Here is a 19,619-nt window from a genome sequence, read left to right as displayed (position 1 = left end):
CAAAGTGATTACAGTTCTGTTTTAATTACTGCGCAAAGACAGTCAATAGAATATCTAACCTAAAGAGGTTGTCACTCCACCCAAATTGAAGGGCACTGAAATGAACTGCTGATGGCTAAATTTAAAATGCCAGTGATCCAGTCTGAAGAATTAATCAGATATAACAATAAGTTGATTGAAGTTGATGAAAAATTCTGCAGACCTGAAAAAAAACAAACCACCAAACTAATCAACCTTTCAACAAAATGCAACCCAGAACTTTCTTCTGCCATTAAAGAACTAGTTTTAATAAGCTTAGCTAAACTTTCCTTTATAAGTCAAAGTCTTAGCTCCCTACATTGCAACAGTATTGATAAACTTATTAATTAATTTCTAACCACTTGTACCATCTCTCACATTCTAGCACTACTCTCTCATATTTAAGTATGGTAGTTACCAGCTTTAAAACTTACAGATCCTTGGTATTTTAACTCTTTTTACACCAATATTGAACATTTTTTTGGTAATATTAGCCTTTCAACTACATCAGCACACTCATCTTCCCCAAAACTCACACTGAATAAATGTTTTAAAAAGAAGACTTCCCAGAATAACAGAAGTCATGTAAATTTGGAGTTGTATGCTTGATATATATTTTGAAGAGTTCTGATGTTTGGAAGCAGGGAGTTATATATTCATACATTTGTAATATTTTATAAATGGAAGAACTAAGGTTTCAAGTCAGTGTCAATGGAGTTGTCTGCACAGCTGTTGCATATTTTTTGATAAACAAACAGCAAAATCTTTCTAAAGCAGCAGATTTTCCATTATCAATAATAACAGATACTCATTTTAATACCATTCTCTCAATACTAAGTTGCAGAAAAAAATATCAGTTATGGGAAAAGATAACCTATACTTAGGCTGCACCATTAGTTAATATTTTAAAAATCTAAATTTGCATCTTTTTACATAAACTTGTAATTTGGAGGTGGCAATATTTAATTCATTTATTGCTGAAGATAATATTCACATTCATCTCTGAGCTGAATATTTGACATTAGGAAGACTGAATAGATTCCAATTGAAATTCTGCTGACATTAATTTCTGTACATTTTATGAAAGTTACTCTGGACTCTTGCACTTAGAATCCAGCCCTTGGCTGTCGTCTCTGCTCCAGCATTATGGCCCGGTGGGTTTTTTGTATATGTCCCACCACTTGTCTAAATCCTGGCCTGAAAGAATCATCTCACACATACTGGGAAAATATTCTTCTTCTATTCTCGTGCAACACATGACTCCCATGGGTGGAAATAGTTACTAATGCTTAAGTCTCAGTGACAACTACTTAGATTATATAATAGGAAGTAAACTGATCTGGATTTTTTTCCTAAGAGCATATGACGGGGACTATATAACAGGCCAAGGCTGGAAAACAACTCCAGACTGCAAAAGTTTATACAGGGGTCACATTTCATTTATTCCGGCCAGTGTGGAAATTGTTACTAGTTTAAGAAATTTTTCTCTATTACTAGTAAAATGGGCAAACTTAGGAATGATTCTGATGACATAGTCTTTTAGAAATGTGAACTGGGAAAGCTAATGAATTATAAATCATCTTTTAGCAAAGTTACAGTTATCTTATGTACTTTATAGAAATATAAGTAAATCAGGCAAAAATGAAAAGGGCGGAACTACCAAAATTTACAATGAGGAAAATATCTTTTAAAAAAGAAATTACTTGGGGACCACTGCATCTTGAAAAAGCAGCAAAATTTCTGCTATTCTGAGTACCCAGTTTAAAAACCTCCCCAGGAGTTAGGTCATAAGAAGCTGTTCAGTTAATATAGATTTTAAAAGTTTTATTAGAGTAGAGGAAGTAAGCCATCTATTTGTATAAAATAAAACTAAAAATAATTGAAACTGAAAAATCCAATTGATTCAGCTGTGCCTGTAAAGGCTTAATGTGTGACCTCTTTCTGCCAGTGAAAGTTAAAATGTGAGCCACTGATTCCAAACAAAATATAGCCAAAAAGTAGATTAATCCAAAAGTTGTTCTGGAATTACTAAAACATATTAGGTTACATATTTGGTCAGCAGCAAGAAAGGCAGGCAGGCAGGCAGGCAGGCAGAAGAAAGAAAGAAAGAAAGAAAGAAAGAAAGAAAGAAAGAAAGAAAGAAAGAAAGAAAGAAAGAAAGAAAGAAAGAAAGATGGAAAGAAAGAAAGAAAAGCATTTTCCCCCCAGAATTTAGCAGAGATGAGAGTTTTTATGCATTTATAAAAAAGCATTTTTGGTACTAACTCAATGTGGCTTTGCAAATCAAAGCAGAAGAATTGTACAACGTCAACATTTTCCTCACAGAAATGTCTAACTGAAAGTTTTTTCAAGCCAGAGACACCAATTTTCATTAATTTTCATCTCATGACCAGTGATAGCCATGGCTCTGAAAAAGCAAAACATGACAGCAAGGTATGCTCCCCTCTCCAACTGTTTCCAGTTCCTGGCAAATAGATAATCACACAGGTATGCTAACATGGTGCTCATGCTTGGGACCAACTGGGAGCCAGCCCTGAAGATGTAGCTGCCATTTCTTCAGTGCAGAAATCAGATGGTAATAGCTAGCACCTTGAGGACTGTGCAGGGGAATCTAACTTCTCTAACCACCTATCATCGAAGTTAACAGCTATGTCCAGCCCACTCAACTTTCAGCCTGTCTTATGCTGACATTTATGCTGGTAAGAGATCATAAAAGAAAGTCTACTCCTATTTAATAACCAACAACTTTGAGCAAACTGCTAAACAAATGGGGAGGCATACATTTACATGGGACAGTGTAGTATACACAGATACCAGATACACTTGCCATCTCTTGATGACTGAATATGGCTAGTAGAAACAGAAAAGCTGTGTTAGCTCAGTATCCCATTGATGCAACTTGGCTCTGTTTGAGTATCATGGCATGGTGCTACACAAAATAAGTACACATATGATGTTTATTTGTCCAGTCTGCAACACGATGATAAAAATATTCATTTGAAGTATGTACCAAAACTAATATAATTTAGGTAGTGGCAATATTATAACATAAATAAATACAGGGAAGGAAGAAGTTATGATTGTATTTGATTTCCATGGGAAGGAAGAGGATGTTTAATTACAAACTTACTATGTACTTTGTCCAAGTGTTAATGAGATGACCTGCTGATATATATACAAAACAACTTTAAAGACCAAGATGGTTTGATCAAATTCTGACACGTACTCCTCCACCCATTGTAAGAAATTGAACATGGGGAGATCAAAAAACCTCTCTTGATTATTAAAGAGGACACTTTTTCCTAACACAGAAAGTACACAACACCCAAAGAGTACAACACACTGCTGCACCTCTTAGAGAACAGTTCTACAATGCTACAGCAAAAATAACCTTCAACTAATTTTCAACAAGCTTTAGAATTTATCAAGGATTTTATGTAAATCATATTGTTTATACACGTATAATTTGCAATGTTTTTACTCTGCCATTTACTAACTCCTCATAGAATACCCAGAACATATGCATGAAGGCCATGGTTCTGCTCTGGCACAATGGCACTGAAAAGTTGTTTGGTGCTTGTCAATACACTCAAAGAGATGACCAACCACTGAAGGATGCATGAGAAGTGCTAGATCTTTCTCAAAACCCTCCCTTTTCATGCTGACATCAAGAATTTCTGAAGAACTTAGAAATCGATTTTTTCCTGATTTTTTGGTCATATTTTCCATATTCAAATCTCTCTGGGATTAGATTTTCCATTTAATCCCAGCACCACTGATTTAAGTTGATACCACCTATTTTCCATTTCATTTACAATGAGAAACATAAGCCTTTTGGAACATAAGCTTATTGACCAGCTATCTCAGGCTGGTAGGAAAGTGCTCTTTTCAAACGTTAAGAGGAACTCTTTTTCTTACCATGCACAATCCAAACAGGCTACTGCCTGGGTTGCAGACCCAAAAGGTAGACCTGAAAGCTGAAGTCCTGAAGTGCAACAGCCTGTTAGTTACAGGATATGAACTTGCTAATGCATTAGCTGTGTTTTAGCTAGCAAATTTCTCATTTTGCTTGACAGAGAATATGGGGTAGCATTGCTTCATTGCTCAAAAGCAACCTGCTAAATCTGCTACAAGATTCATTGTTGTTGAGTTATGCTGGACTCTTAACTGTGAAACTTCTCCCATGTACCAAAATGCTTTGCTCTACATAACCCCTCTTTGCCAAAGTCATACCTATGTAAACAGACTCACAAGCATCAGCTTTTACATTTCTGCATCATCACAAGAAAAGCTTTACACTTCAGATTATTTTTCTGCAAACTGAGATAACATAACACTCCTTATTCTCATTATTGAGAATCTAGAATAGAATTAAAATCCTCAAAAATTGACTATAATAGCTATGTAGAAACAGTAGTAGAGTTTACAAAAATATCAAATGAGACAAGAAATAAAAAGATCTCTGTGGCATTTGCATCCTCCCAATTAGCAAAAGGGCACAGGAAAAAATGTTCATAGAAGACACTAGTTAAGCCATATTTATCTGGAAGCTTAATAAATCAAGAGCAAACCATATCCACTGTAGGGCAACGAGCACATCAATATAAGAAATGAGTCTATTGTCCCCTTCAGGACAGAAGATCCATCAGTTCAGAGGCAAAACACTGAGTTGTGTTTTTCCTTGTAAAAAAGCAGATATATATACATTTGGTTGTTCATGAGTTCTACTGAAGGCCAATGGACTCATAAGAGTTTAGCCAAACTTTCTATATACAAAATTATTTGTAACGCATAAAAACATGTACAGCACACTCCACACACCTATTCATTTTGTCTTGATAACAAGAAAAAGAAGTGGAAGTGGAATTGTCTAAATCTCGAGGTTTTTCCTTGAGAAAGCAATACAATGCTGGGATTCAGAGCCCAAGCATTATAGTCCCCTGAAGACCACTTTCAGTCTTCAAGACAATAATATTCTTCTTTGTGTACAAAACAACCCTGGAGTTTATGTGTTTTGCTAAAGTCTTTAAAGACACTTCTTTTACTTATTTTCACTGAAGTGTTAAACTGTTATCTACCTATGCATAAATATGCATAGACTATGCATACACTTCCTATACATAAACTTGCACACACAGCCCAACTGACTTCAAAGGGGAATAAATGGATTTGAACTCCATTCAAGTTTTATTTAGCTAGATCCTTTCTCAGTCAATAGCTGCAGATGAAACAATCACTACCTTCTGGGATGACCGGGTTTAACTACAACTTTGTTTCTTTGCAGATTCTTCTCCAAACAAAATTTTCAATATTTCTCTTACCTCTCAAAATATTACTAGATACACTATGAGGTGTTCCTGTGAGGAAGTTGGTATTGTTGTAATCTGATTCAAGCATAATATCTATTTGCTATTCAATCTATTCCATTTTCATGATATTTTGCAATTTGAATATTAAACATGGAATTTGGGTCTGTCCTTTTTCTTTTCTTCCCCTGAAGTTAAGCACTGTGAGATTCATCAGTCTACAAAATGTTTATATGAGAAAAGAACCATTATGTAAAACAAACTCTGCCCTAATGAGGCCCAAATAAATCTGTATGGCTTTTATGTACAGAAAAAGCATGGGTTGTTTCTTTCCTTTTTCCCTAATATAACTATTGATCCAAAAACCATGTCTGTAAAACACCACATGCATTTATTGCACCCTTTACATGATGAAAGAAGCATGTGATGGAAAAACATATTTAAGTTGAGGGTTTGTGCCTGTGCATCTCAGGAAATGGTAAAAAGCATGTAGATGATAACACCTATGGAATGAAATTTCAATGCCCAGAGTTTTTCATTTGGCCTTTGTAGAAAAAAGTGTGATTGGCCCCTGCATAATAAAGATGTCTGTTAAAAGATACAGCATTGATAAATCTTGAATTTTTAGGAAGCGAAAAAGGACAGTAACAGAATGCACCTGTTCAGACTTCCAGAGAAAATGTCAGAGAGCAAAAAGATGAAGTAAAGAGTGTTGTTTTCACCTTCAAAATGTGAGTAAAGCTGCAACTCCTCTGCAAAACAAAACAGGATTTTGAGGGGGGAGTGCATGAGATGTCATCTAGCTCTGGCTATTTATGAGTCTTTCAATTGGCTCTAGCTTCTATCTGTTCTGCATCAGACTCAAACCTGCTTTGCAGGGTTAGCTGTATTCTTGCATACATTCCCAGTCAATATGCATAACAAAATAGGTATTATTACTACCCATGATAGCTGAGAATATTTTAAATGGTAAATTAACACAAAGTACTGTTTAATTTCCACCAATCAAAAGAAAACCATCACTTTTTTCTAGCACCATCCCTAAATAAATCTATTTTTTCATATGCCAGTTCATAGATTTTTTTATAACTATTAAAAGGAAAAAAAATAGAAATGTAAAGATGATGTACAAATTCTGAATGTAAGTGAATAAAATGTTTTCTAATACAGACTTCTTCAGTCTTATTTCTAGAAAAGACAGAGTGGGGATTCTATACCTTACACACCAGTACAATAACAGAGCAGAAAAACATGTAATGCAAAAATCTGATTTTGAATGATGGTGAACTTTTAAGTACTTTTGACACTTTTCACACCCCACATTTGAACATGCAGGTAGGTGGTGGTTTCTAACAAGTGGATGTTTATGTATCTACTTCCTTCAAAATAAAACATGAGTGCTCACTGAAGTAAAAAAAAAAAGCTCCATTGAACTTCATTTGGATTTGAAAATTATTTCTGATCTGGAAGGTTGTCCCACAAAAACAAAGATTAAACGTTTTTAAACAGAAGAGGTACTCTAATGATTGAATTGTTCTTAGATATAAAATAGAATGCACTTAGAATATTTGTTCTGTTATACTGAATTTGTACTATTAGAAAAGCCAAAAACAGACCTACAATATAGTTCTTAGGAAGAGTACTTGACCAAAATTGTGACCAGAAGCACTGCAAGAAAACATAAATACAAAACCAATCAAACCAGCACTCCTGTCATATGAAGTTGCATGCCTTCTGTGATCCAGGAAAAAAATATATAAAACAAAGCAGTCACCTCCTTTGAGGCACATAGGATAAAATTACATGTAAAGCTAAAGCAATGCTTCAGTAGATTCAAGGTTAAGACTGAGTGATTACTCATTAATTCATGCTAAGCAGACGTGTTTCAGACCAGTGGCAGGATCACCTAATATAAATTGTTTTTTTTAAAAAAGCTCTTGTTTATCCTTGTTGCTGTGAGCCATCCGACTGCGGGGCTGGGGCAGTGTGATGCCAATCAATCCCAGCCCACCCCCTGGATCGAGTTTCCCGAAGAGGCAGGCTCCGAGGGTGGGTCGAGGGGCGGCTCAGAAGCCTCAGCCGCACCCCCTGGGCGGTGCCCGGGTCCAAGCCGCCTCCCCCGGTTCGGGAAAATTCCCGGTTACTCGGTTGTTCACTGGTTCTCTGTTATAACCCCCGCCTCTCGGTTTCCCCCAGTGGTTCTTGTTAAATTGTATCCTCCCCCTGGCGTGTAACTCATTGGTTGTTTTCCCCTTTCACCGGGGTTTTAAAACTCTCTGTAACACTGAGGACAAGCCTCGGGAGAGGATCCCATCGCGTTCCATCCCTTCCGAGCTCGTTCGGGTTGTGAAACTTCTAACAATAAACCTGTTGGGAGGCAGACCAGAACAGCCTCTCTCTTCCTTTGTCTCTGAGCTAACGTGAGCCGATCCCATCGGCTCCTGCCGTGTTCCCTCTGCAGAGAAGCCAGCGAGCTGGCTCAGCCAGCAGCTCTTTTCCTGATGCCGAAGTCGCTTCAGCGATGCACAGAAGTAACGCAGCTGGACCCTCTCTGACCTGGGGCACGCCAGAGCTCGTGCCTCCAGCACAAGTACTGCGTTATATCCTGATTTCTTAAATATCAAGAAAAAAACACCTTCTAGAAGAAAATACTACGTCTGTCTGCATTTCTCATTGCTATGGGTTGTTTCTAAGTAAGTGTTGTAAAAGGCTATTCTGTCCATTATCTGAGCCGTGAATCCCCCATGGTCACCCTCGTCAACACTTTTATATCATTCACTGAAATTCACTGTGTTTTGGCTTCTGCATGAGGAATACCTCCAAGGTTCATTGGAAAATAAGTTAATGCAAATACTGTGGAATTATTTAGTCTCTTGTTTTTTTGATGATTATGATAAAAACATATTTACAAGTTAACGCAGTTTGAAAGAAAATCTTTATAAACAGTATCTTTGTCTAAAAACCTAAGACAGTGAAATAGGACAATATCCTTTGTCAATAATGATTATAAAATGTCAAAAATCATTCAAAATTGTGAAAATTACTCAGCCATAGTAATGATGTTGACATAAGCTAAACAAAAAGGTTGTACTCAGGCTTCTCTCACAATCACATAAGAAAAAACCCCCAAACTTATCATTATGTATTTCACATACTCAATATATCTACAAGTCTTTATGATGAAGTTATGCATACACCTTACTCTAAGAATTATTTTGCCTGTTAACAGAGCAAAGTGATGGTTTATTCACTATAATATATCCTACATACCTGCTCTGATGTAAAATAATGCAGTGTCACACTGCCATTTGCTGCCAAGTAACTACAGAATCATTGGTAATTGCCAATAAAGCACTTGAAATAAAGTGCTTATTTAAGCACAGCAAAGATGGCTCTAGGGTATATTTGCATCATGGGACTGACATAAAATGGCTCCCATACAATTTGAGATGGAGTCTTTATCCATATCAATGACAAAGAAAGATGCATTTTACTAACAAATCATTACCCGAAATAGAATTATTACCTCGATTCCAGGATATTACACCTCACAGAAGAATGTACAGAAAGATAAATTTAAATATAATAATTGGTTGTAGATTTTTGTTTTATCTGGATATCAATGCTGAGTAGCTGAAAGTGAAAAATATGCAGCCTTTCTGAATAACAATGTTTATTTTATTAATAGGCCGATGTACCCAGCACAGGAAACACGGAGCGGAGAGATGTACTGAGTCTTTGAAGGTGTACATCAGCTCTTTCTTTCTGTTTGTAATATAATTACACTCTGGTATGAGTTGATTCATTTGTATCAAGTTGACTGACACATTTAATTCCTCCTTTTCTGAAAATTCTTGCTTTTTCATAAATTCCACTTCATTTATTCTTTCATCTTAATAATGAATTTCTCCTCATCTGTACTTGTGAGTGTACCAATAATATTAAGTATACACCTGACTATTTTTAACTGTACCTAACATATAAGCACAGTCTTCCAGTCAAGGCAATGACTTAGGTTTCTGGTGACGTGGACCCATTCTCTCATTCTGCATCAAACTTTTCTTGTACATTTAGGCAAGACTTTCATGTATCAATTTAACAAAGACCTTAATAACATGTATACATCCATTTGTATTTCAAACAAAACATTTAGGCTCAAGACCTTTGCAAGCTTGTTGGTTGCAGTTGTCTAACACCTGTAGAGGAAAGGCAATCCCTTCAGGAAAACCTAAAGTCTACATATCCTCCAAAGCGGCAATTTTTCCTGCTCAGTGTACATTTTGCTAGTACTTGTATTTTCAGCAGCCAAGGAATATGAGAGTATTTTCTTCAAAATAGAACAATTTTATCAAGATCAACTGAGAATGTCCTCCCGAATAGTCTCTGAATTAAAATTCTCTCCTGAAAGGTGTTGCGATGTCCCCTTTTTTCCCATACATGATTTGTTCCAAATTAAAACGTTGTCAATCAGATTGTTGTTTCCCCTCCCCTTTTAGCATTGTATATGCCCTGCTCAGTTTGTCAATCCTCCGTATATACCACCCCTTTCTCCTCCCCTTTTCTAGAAAGCTCTTCACCCCTCAATGTCCCATTGGTCCCTTTGAATTTCTCCCCTCCCCAAGCTCACTCTCATTGGGTAGCTGTGTACAGCCCCGCCTGTGACCCCTCCCCTTCACTTCTTCTATTGGCCCTGAAGTTGTTCCTGCCCCTTGCCCCACCTCCCTTTAGAATCCTGTGTAACTGGCCGTTTGGAGCTTTTCAGTCCTTGGTTCCCCCGGGGTTGATGAACGGCCTTGGATCCTATACTGGAGCCTCCTCTTCCTTCTTGGCCCTGCCTTTGCGCACGGACCACCTAGTGGGTCAAGAGCTTTGCCCAGCGCAGTGAGACCTTTACCATCCAGATCTTAGGAAGCTGACGCTGCGGGCTACCGGGCAACTCCCACTGCTACAGAAAGGGAAGAGATACTGGCTAGAATCTTCTTGCATAGAAAGCAAACATTAAGAAATGTCCTAATTATTGTGCAAGTGCCTAAAAAAGAAGTACCAGTGTCACTTAAAAAGTCCAACAGTGTCTTGGTACCCTATTAGGCAGGTAGTCTCTAAAATGCAGAACAGTCCAGACCTAAACAATGACCTCGTTCTTTACGTAACAGACCCAACAGGAGCAAGATATCCAGTATAATTAAAGCTGGGGCATTTCTGACCATGCTAGAAGCAGAACTTTAGCCCTGTAAGTCAACTAGGAAAAAAAATGTAAGGACCCTCACAGCAATTTTTTGAAGTTTTGATTACTAGAGTTTACATGTATTTTTTTTTTTATTACCATGTATGTATGTATGAAACATATACCAAGCTTACATATAAAACTTATACTCCTTTCTGTATCAAACTTTATTGTAGTGAATTAAAGGATCATGAGATTATGAGATCTGGTTAAATACATGTCTCCAATGCAAATAACAAAAAAGACCATTTTCCCCAACTGTGAAAACCTCACAGTTTAAGTGTGTATATATATATATATATAAAATTGGTGTGGTTATCTTTGTTTTGGCCATTGTGGGAATTCAGTGATGAGGGGGGCTGTTATAGAATGTATTGTCTATCAGCTTCTTCTTTCCTCATTCAGTTTTAGGTGTGGGAGCCTATGTATTCTACTCAATGCAGGGTCTGTATTATTTTTTGCCCGTTGAAGCTGCCTTTTGCACATATCACTGTCAAAGCTTACTTAATTTATCTGCATTTTTAAAGCATTTATTGCTGTGGCACTGCCACCAGAGTGGTGTCAAAGATTAAAAAACAACAGGCAGGCTGTCTGCAGGTAGGCAGGGGAATCTATGTGTTCAGAATGCTGTAATACAATGAAGTTTCTCTTGAACAATCAAGGGAAACATAAAAAAAATAGTATCTGCATAAAACTTTCCAAAATGAGAGTGGTAGTGGGGAATCCCAAAATTCACATTTTTGTAATGTATTTATTTTCCCTTATTCATGAAAAGCCATCAATAGTTTGTTTATACAAATAACCTTACCTCAATGGAGAAAAGGTTATTTCAGAAACTGCTTTCTCTCTTCCAAATGAAATCAGATAAAATAAAATAAAATAAAACAAAATAAAATAAAAGCTACAAAAAGCATACAAACTTCCCCCCCAGCCGCCCCAAAATCATAAAACTCCTGTATTTTTTAATGCAACTTTCTTATTTGGACTAGTACACTCAATTCAAGATTTATAGATGCATAAACTTTGCAGGGTAAACAAGTCTGGGTTTAACTGAAAAAGAGACAAGAAGCATTAAAGCCAACATTTCAGGTGAGAACTTTTAGTGATATGTGAAACCATCACAGATTAAAGCCAGTACTTTAGTCTTTGAAAAAATATTCCCCTTTGTCTTCAGTAAAAACTTGGCAATTTCAATGCCAATCACACTTTTAATTGCAAGTGAGTGAAGCCTAGTAGCGGTGTTAATTTGATTGTATGCTAGCAACAGTCAGTCTGCAGTTCATCCCATCTTATTTTTCCTAGGCAAAGTAATATATATTCTTGATTATTCTGAACAAAACAGATTCCATCTTCAGTGGGTCATGTGGAAATCCAATATTCAAGTTGTTCTACTAGAAAAATATGACATCTTGATTTTGAAAATCTGGAATGGTAAAGTAGCAAGAACCTTTTCCTTTTATTTATTGCATATGAAAGAAGAAATCTGTAAAAAAAGTCCAGTTTCACATTCATCCTGAAATGTACTGAATGACTGGAAAAATTGAAATCAATGCTGGCTTTTGTGTTACACATCACTTAGCTGAAACCATACATGCAAAGTCCACATATTCAGCACTAGTCAAGCTAGTGCCTGTTTGCATTCTGCAGCATGAGCAAGTCCTTGTTTAAAAGACACATACAGAAAGAGGAGCAGATTAGCATTTTTCTGCGCAAAGTTGAATCTACTCATAAAAAAGAAAAAAAACTGCCATGAACAAAACAGGAAAGCATTCTGAGGTATTAGCAATGCATTCATAACAATTTTTGAAGGCTTGATTTCATCATCACATTTTTCTTATTTAAACAGTCCCTTATTTCTCTTAATATTTTAGTATTTGTGCTCACAACTCAAGGATCTCTCAGGAGGCCTCAGCTGAGATTTGACATCATAGCATAACAAGGTCACCTTTTAGCCTCATGACCAGAGCTTTTGGTTCACCCTCATTGACCCTGCCTGTACTATATTCTGAGTTAAGTCATGCAAGAAGGTGGAAAGTATTATGCAAGAAAATGTGGGCAGGCTCAGTAACATGTATAACCTCACACACTTCATAGAAAAGGAGTACTCGACTCTCCCCTCTCAGCAGGGTTTGCATCTCTCTGTGGTGTTCAGTTGCCTTTTTCTTTCTGTGCTTTTCTAGTCAAGCCAGGTATAAATTCTATGCTTTCACACAAAATTAAAGGCATCTTTCTTTTGCACACTATGGCACAGTCATAGGTATTTTAGAAAACTATTTGTGGCTTGCTGACACCCTGAAGCACTTTTTCCAATAGCCATTCTCACCTCAGCTGACCAGCACAGAACAACATGCCATTTCTGGAGAAGAACTGCCATGCCGAAAAGCTTTCAACTGTGAAATCATTCAACAGATTTAGGAAACAATATAGCCAACTGGGCAAAACTGGTGGGTTTTATTTGAAAAAAATTATCAACACAGAATTTCAGGGATATTTAATAGCAGATACTTTCTTCATCAAGCAGTCTAATTAAACACTAGATTTAGGAGCAAATATAAACTAATTTTTATTCTCTGTAATGGTTTTCTTACTCTTTAGTTTGTTTCCTGGCATCCAGCATAAACCCAGTTCCTTCTTTGCAATTATCAGATTCCTTATTGCCTGCGAGAAATACAGATGCATGGGCATCTCCAAAATACTGATGGGCAACAGACTAGTATGAGCACAGCCACAGATCAGCTACAATGAAGGAAACACAGCAGCAAAGTTGGATTTTACCTTGAACAATCAGATCCTGAACCAAATTAGGGAGGAATATCAGAGGAATTAATAACTAGGGTCAGAGCATAGGAATATCTACCATAAACCCTTTTGTCTTTCCCCAATTTCAGAAGTGTTACACATGGCAGAGGGAGACGAAGGTAAAAAAACAACCAGTCTTTATAATTGGAACAAAATTATGCAAAACTTTTCACAGATTCTTTTAATAGCAGTTTCCAGCAATTAAATCTATATGAGACTTGGGCATTGGATTTGTTTTTTCCCCAACATTTTTGTATGAGACAAAAGTCATATGAAATATTAATGTTGATGCCAAAGTTGTTGAAGAAAAAATACTGCTTGAAACAGGTAAACAAACAAAATCAATATGATTTTAAAACCTGTTGAATTAATTCTCCAGATTCATTCTCTGTTTGAAGCATGCCTGTCTCATCTGTGCATGCAAATGTTTAAAGAAGTTTCTCTAGAAAAAAAAAAAATGCTTACAACTGTTTAGCTTTCAATGAGGACTCAGAAATTATTTTTTAAATTAACTAGTTATTTAACGAATCTCAATATCCGAGTGTTCAACTCATGTCATGACAAAAAAAAGACTTATTTTCAGAAACTGTAGAAAACACATTCTGCAAAGTAACATGGTGTAGTTAGGATGTAAGGCAATAGAAACGTGATTCCATGTATGCAAGGCACACTGACCAAGTATTTAAAAATTATCTCTTAAATCAGAAATTTTTAAGTAGCCATTATGTTCATTTCACTTTTCAATTTCAAAACTGAAATTTTCCTTTCAAGTAAATATATGAAACTTCACCTTGATAATGCAAATGAAGAATAGGATCAGAGTATTTGATACCCAAGGCACTGGTTTACTTGTAGCAAAACCAATTTAAGCATGTCACACATGGTATGTAGTATTTTATGAAACACAAGCAACAAGGCAAATAAAGCACAGTGAGAAACATTGAAAATTATGTTAAAAGGTATAAAAGAAAGCCAAAACCAGACTTATTTTAGTTCTATTCCACATAAGCTCAGCAATAACTCTACATCCTACAAAACCTGTTGCAGGACTTAAAACTACAAAACCATTTGCTTCTACCTGACAAGAGTAATTAATGATCCATCAAAAATGACACAGAAGTAAATTTTATACTAACAGAAAACGTGCTGAACCACCCTCAGCTACCTGAATCCAGATAAATGAACCAAGGCATGCTGTACTACAGCATGGCTTAAGTACAATTTTCCTACTGCATGGTATGCCTGTGACAAATACAGCCTGAGGTTTCCAACAACATACATGCTGTTATTATGGCAACTGCACAAAAAGAAACCTTGTGAAAACCACACATGACAAAAGTTGAAAGGAAAGTCACAGTAAATAATTGCTTCCCTGAAGCTGGGCCTACTGCTTTTCTTTTAATTATTTTCACCACTGTTTGTTATTCTGTAGATTACACTAATTCAGCAATGAAATTATTTTTATTAGCAATACAGGTATGCACATCATGTTAAATGCTGAAACGAGGAATTTGTAAAGCAAGCTTGAGGCTTGAAAAATGTATTGATATTTGATTATTATATCATGATCGCATCAATCCATTATCTTTAATGGACTTCATCCTCACTTACAGGGCATAGGAAAGAAAAAAAGTTGGTTGTCTATTCATAAATATGTTAGGATGATCATAAACTGAAAAAGTTGTATATGCCTTTGAGACTTCCATGAAACACTTTATCCCAATACCTGTTTAAACAGGTAAGGCATTTCTGATTTTTATATAGAAATGTGCAAATTTGATGGAAGAGAAATCAAGGTGAAAATAAATCAGTAAAGAATAGGAGATAAAAAGATTAAAATAAGTACAAAGAATTTTGAGGAAATGTGCTGCTATAACAACAGGTAGCTTTGCAGCAATATTAAAGTAATGCAAATTATTTTTATAACTTGTAATGCTGTCAAGAGTTCTTCCTGACATCTCCTCCCAGAAATACTGTCTATGAAAATCTAGCACTTCTAATGTTGGACATACCTTTTCAGTTCTGAGGAGGCAGAATCACATTTGTACTGTTCATACTGTACAACAAAAGAAAAGATTAACAAGTGGCTAAATGTCAGTACTTAGGCACTTCTAAATCAGGCTACAGGTTAAGAAAAATCCTCTTTCCAGTTCATTATAGAGTCAAACATGCTTCAGAAATTGTAGTACTCACCATGAAAAATAAACAAGCAGTGCTTTCAAAGCAAGTTCTGACACTGGCCTCATAAGAAATGAGGAAATAGTGGAAGTAAGCCTCTATGCAAAAGAACACCTCTTGCTCGCCTGCCATTTTGAGATACCACAGCAAGGTATCTCAGAAGCCAAGAGCTAACTCCGTAGTTTAAAATTACCCTCAGATCCATCAACAATGTTTTTTCATCTGTTTTTCCTGGCCCGTACATGTAGCCATCATGATACAGACATGAGGAGAGTTATTTACAAGGAAAAACATTTTCAACTTCTTAAATATTATGGGTAGCAGGGAAAGAAGGATGAGGAATTTATATTTAGCTAAAAAATACATTTCCCTAGTATCATAAGGAAATTAATGCATATGTACTTTTCTGTGAACTTATAAATTGCCCTTCAGCAACCTGCTAGAAAATAAATGTTCCCCAAGAATAGATAGCAACTGTTACCCCTGGTTTTAGAATCAATTTGGTGACTCATCTGATATAGATGCAATAACTGATGAAGCTGCACTTCTGTCATTGTTCTATTTCTGTTTTCTGTGGTATGTAGAATGCTTCTATTTGTGAAGGACTTGCTTCTGTAATTTCTCTTCAAATCTTCTATTTCAATCCTACAATACCCAAATCATGAGCTTTACAGCATGATTTGATTGCACACAGGGCTTGCAGCACTATTTTCCTCTGTTTGCACCAACTGCTTGAATTACAGTAACTTTTATTTTGGAACTAATGGTATTTTCCCATACCTAAAATGTTTCTGCTTTGTCAGTCTGTTTAATCAGCATTACACAAGAATACTGGGCCCTTGAGCCTAAAATTATGTATATTTCTATGCCATTTTCTTCTCTTACTGCTATCACACAACTAATTCAGCTGCACTATGTGGCCAGATGTTAGTACATACTGTTGATCTATATCATTCTTGCCAAATCAAAAATTAATATCATGGGATCATTTGGAACAAATAAAATACTTACTGAGGGACAGGAAACAATGTGTTCTATGTGAAGGATGCAATGCATCCCACAATGCTTTTTTTTATAGACTGTAATTAACTTTAATATTTTCATACATTATAAAAAGTCTTCCTCATAAGTCAGAGATAAAATATTAAACAAAAAATTTCACTGTTTTTTCCAATGGTGTGTTTCATACTGTTTCCTAATAATACGTGAAGAGCATACCTTGCTAAAGCAAAAATTTCTAGTCTACAGAATTACATCCCTGTTCACCTCTTCTCTTATTTACATGTTAAAAATTACTCATTTTAAAATGAGTAATTTACCTCAATTTAAAATTGAGGATATACCAGCAATTTTATATATTGCAGTGATACTAAAATTCAGTTACTAATCTCTGAAAAGTGAAAAGATAAATAAAAAAGAAAAAAAAAAAAGAAAAGAAAAGAAAGAAAAGAGAAGAGAAGAGAAAAGAAAAGAAAAGAAAAGAAAAGAAAAGAAAAGAAAAGAAAAGAAAAGAAAAGAAAAGAAAAAAAAGAAAAGAAAAGAAAAGAAAAGAAAAGAAAAGAAAAGAAAAGAAAAGAAAAGAAAAGAAAAGAAAAGAAAAGAAAAGAAAAGAAAAGAAAAGAAAAGAAAAGAAAAGAAAAGAAAAAAAAGAAAATGAATTCAAGCCATTTAACATACAGAAGTAGACACCCAAAATCCCAAACAGCCCTAAAGGGTTGTTTTATTATATCCCTATTTTAGTACCGCAATGGTCTGCTTGTGATTAGTGATTTAAAGTGTCTGCAATGCCATCTTTGGTTAAAATACTTTTTAAAGATTACCAATTCCATTAGGTGGGATTTCTTCTCTCTTTTCCATTTTTCTTTATTTCTCAATTCAATATCTTAAAGTGCCTCTTTTGTGGGCATGAAGGTGCATTAAAAAAAAATTGCTTCCTCCTCATACTATGCTTATTCTTCTGATTTGCAGAAAGTGTAATTTTGTCCTCCTTCAAATAAATTTTATCAAGTGTTGGTTTTCAGTCTTTAAATTAGTGATTTTAATAACGGGGAGAAGGGTGATGGCTTTCCCTCTTGCAGCTTAAGGACTTCTGCATTGAAGTAGATAAACTTAGCTAACCGTGACCCAAAACAGCTGATTTTTTATCTTGTAGTCCCATCCCTTTGTCCTAATCCAGAAAACACCAAAAGGAAGGGGATTTTGGCTGCTTCTCATGGAGACTTCTTCATAACACATAATTTAGTTCATATCAGATACTTCCCCAGTTCTTTTGCCTTTCAACTGCATGTTTCAAGATTCCGCCTGGCTTTGCATCTGCCATCATTCCCTTTATGCAAAAGAGCCAATCCTGAGGGGCTCAGGAAGACTTTCTTTCCCAGATCAGCTGCTCTAGTTTTGTTTTTCTACCTCATTCTCTTGACCTAATGCACTCTCAGCACATACTGCTTGAGTTGCACACCACCATCAGGCTGTCAGCTGAAGTTACAATGACCTCAGGCTGAAGTTATATCAACCTGCCATTTCCAGTTTAGATTAAGTTTTTCTGGTGCCCAAATTCAGATGCCTTCAGGCAAGGGCTAGCCAGCAGCAGAGACGTGTGTGAGTTACCTCCTAAGTTCTAGAAGTGCTGGCTGCAGTGCACAGCCTGCCAGGAGCTTCCCTTCCACCACAAGCCTTGGTACCCAGGCTACACCAGCATGTCTCCATCTCTGCATTCCCAAGGAAGTGTAGGCTCCAAAGCAAACACACAAGACAAACCCACTATGTTATCTAATGAGTATCCTTTTTTTTTGCAGTATCTATTTATGCCATACTCTTCTTTCACACATACCTGGCTTTTACTGTCAACCAGGGAAAGCGCTTCAGCTTTAATGAATCTGACAGCAGTGAGGGAGGGTGGAAAAATGAATTAACACTTGATACAGCCACCACAGATAGACACCCAGAATGAAGTGAAATACATGAAAAGGCTCCTCACACTCAATCTAAAGATGATGTAATGACATCAATCACATATTCTTGCTGCTCTATGTCTGTGACACAGTAAAAACAAAATTATGTAGAGAAGGATAGTAGGTGACAACTACGTGCTGTTTCTCTCAATACAAGGATGATGAGCTACTCAAATAAATGATAAAGCATATTCTTTAATGATGCATGTTTTTAGGCAAATCTACAAGGAGTGAATTGTATTTAATTATACTTCCCTAAATAGACTTTGAACCTTGTTTGAAACCTGAGGTGGGGGAAGGCGGGATGAAATAACAAACACAAAACTATCCTTTCCTTAGAAATCCTATTCTTCAAATAATCCTTACAGCCATGTCACCATCCCTTTATCTCAAAACAAACATTAAAGAGGTATTTTCTTGGCATTTTATCCTGCTTCCACAGGTTTAGATTTCAGAAGACACTGTGAATTGCCACATTTTCAGTTACTGTCAGAGCATTTCCTAATTACATTGCAAAATTAATAATTTTGAAAAAGGGAGAGTAATTATTATTTGTGAATGTGGGAGTGATGAGAGCTCTCTTGACACAAGACAATGGTATATTTGATGAAATATAAAACAGTTCGTTAGTTACCAAGCATTGTAAACCAGTGGTTACCTGGAAAGCACTTTCTTCCAACAATATTCCCCATAACAAACCTCAATAAAAATCTCATTATCAAGTCCTAACAAGGCCTTTAACCTTCTGTCTAGGAAAAGACTTCTCAGTTATTTAGTGACACAAACACACGCTAAATATTTTTCTGGGTCAAAGCTAGAAAGCCCAACACACCCAAGAACTAAATTTTAGACAGGAAAGTGACTGTGAAGTGCACCTACCCCTTGTGATTCATGTTTGCAGCTCAGCTGCATGATGGCTCAAGAGCATAACTACTGCTGTCAGGCTGATCTCATGAAAAGGAGGGGGATGTACAGGACAGCTGGCCAGCAACAGATGGGAATATGCTGCTCCATCTCACAGGTTGGTAGACTTCCTGTTGCAGCACATACTGTCCAGAAGGAATTCTAATTCTAATGCAGCACCCATCTTCCAAAGGAGGCCTGGCTTTAAGCCACAGTCAAGTCCTAGAATTCAAAGAACTT

At 36.2% G+C, this 19,619-nt stretch overlaps 1 protein-coding gene across 4 annotated transcripts in view; it reads right to left on the bottom strand.

The window, feature by feature from the left end:
* Positions 1–19,619, bottom strand: part of SLC16A7 (solute carrier family 16 member 7) — an 84,158-nt gene that overhangs the window by 42,536 nt on the left and 22,003 nt on the right. The window contains exon 1 of one of the 4 annotated variants that reach the window (XM_068998183.1): positions 19,356–19,374. The exons of 1 other annotated variant lie outside the window; for it this stretch is intronic. The gene's annotated coding sequence lies outside the window, so the exon portion shown is untranslated. Of the gene's footprint in view, positions 1–59; positions 150–8,594; positions 8,619–19,355; positions 19,375–19,619 lie in introns of those variants that run through there. 2 more of the 4 variants (XM_068998167.1, XM_068998175.1) reach the window with 2 other exon arrangements.

The sequence above is a fragment of the Aphelocoma coerulescens genome, chromosome 1A (assembly GCF_041296385.1).
Source record: "Aphelocoma coerulescens isolate FSJ_1873_10779 chromosome 1A, UR_Acoe_1.0, whole genome shotgun sequence".
Lineage (NCBI taxonomy): Eukaryota > Metazoa > Chordata > Aves > Passeriformes > Corvidae > Aphelocoma > Aphelocoma coerulescens.
The sequence above is the reverse complement of the archived record's forward strand: the minus strand, read 5'-3'. Positions and strand labels throughout refer to the sequence as shown.